Source organism: Physella acuta, unplaced genomic scaffold, assembly GCF_028476545.2.
Source record: "Physella acuta isolate Inbredline_101_S28 unplaced genomic scaffold, ASM2847654v3 ptg001206l, whole genome shotgun sequence".
Taxonomy (NCBI): domain Eukaryota; kingdom Metazoa; phylum Mollusca; class Gastropoda; family Physidae; genus Physella; species Physella acuta.
Window position 1 is genome coordinate 213,989 of NW_026732723.1, and position 1,218 is coordinate 215,206.

Here is a 1,218-nt window from a genome sequence, read left to right on the forward strand (position 1 = left end):
AATTTTAAGTGCCCCCCTTCCTTCCCCGGAGAAAAACTGGCAGAAAGTCAGCTGTAGACAGTAAAACACTATCACCATATCGAAGACAATCATGTCGCTTGTTGACGTTTAACAAGCATTTACTGACATGGTTGCACTGATGTGTTAAGGGTTCTTACACGTCAACATATCACGTGATGTATCACAGCTAGATACACCACACAGCAGAGGTCAACGTGTTAACGTCGGATTCATTACCCGCCCATACAAGGTTGGCTCTGATTGGCTCCACCATGTCCACGGAAGTAGGTCACGTCTTGACCTGCGCTGGGTTCTTTTGATTAATTTCAGTACACTTATCAGCCGAAATAGCTCAGTTGGGAGAGCGTTAGACTGAAGATCTAAAGGTCCCTGGTTCGATCCCGGGTTTCGGCAGTCGTTTTTTTTTAACTGACAAAACTTTTTGATACATATAATAATAAAAATTCGTGCCTTTTACAAGAGAATAGGAACGACTCGGTATTTCGCAAGTGTAAAGGGTGTGTTTTTTATATTTAACCTCGCTATAGTATTGTCTAGAAACGAGGTCAACTCGTGTTTTCACCGGAGAATTCCTGTTCGCACTTCAGTTTTGTAGCAGTTGTCATCAACAAAATCTGACACCTAGTCAACGATGACAGGTAAATTTGACATGGCTTTTCTGTGTGTCACACAAGGGAATACACACTGGTCATAAATATATAAAAATATCGAATGGATTTGTGTATGACCTTCAGGCAAAACAATGTGCAAGTAATTATATTAATGGATCAGGAGCTTGAACTTCCTGTGGCGGCCATTTCTTAACTCCATCTGTCTGGGGCAGTCGTGGAGCTTAATTGGAGCTGAACTATCCAAAATAATCTGGCCACACAAACCACTGTTGTCAGTACCACACAGCCGGAACATGCAAATGTAATGTGGTTCTCTCCCTTTGTCAAATATGGGTTAAAAATACCTCGAGCTCTGTTGACGTCTTTGTGGCATAAAAAACAAATTTGTTGGTTGTTGTACTGTGCACTTTTAGCTGAGAAACATTCCTCACACAAGAAACTCCTGAGATTAGCCTATATCTTGTCTACATTAGGTTACACAAAGCGATATTTTATTCAAATTATAACTCATTTTTATTTCAGAATATACCCGTTGCGTCTTCAATACAAATACTGCAACTGATTTCAAAAGCAAACTGTTCGTGTT

General features: G+C 40.3%; 1 non-coding gene across 1 annotated transcript; it reads left to right on the forward strand.

Annotated features, from left to right (window-relative positions):
• Positions 1-341: 341 nt before the first annotated feature.
• Positions 342-414, forward strand: Trnaf-gaa (transfer RNA phenylalanine (anticodon GAA)). The gene has a single exon. It is a non-coding gene; the product is annotated as a tRNA-Phe (tRNA).
• The last annotated feature ends 804 nt before the right edge of the window (positions 415-1,218 follow it).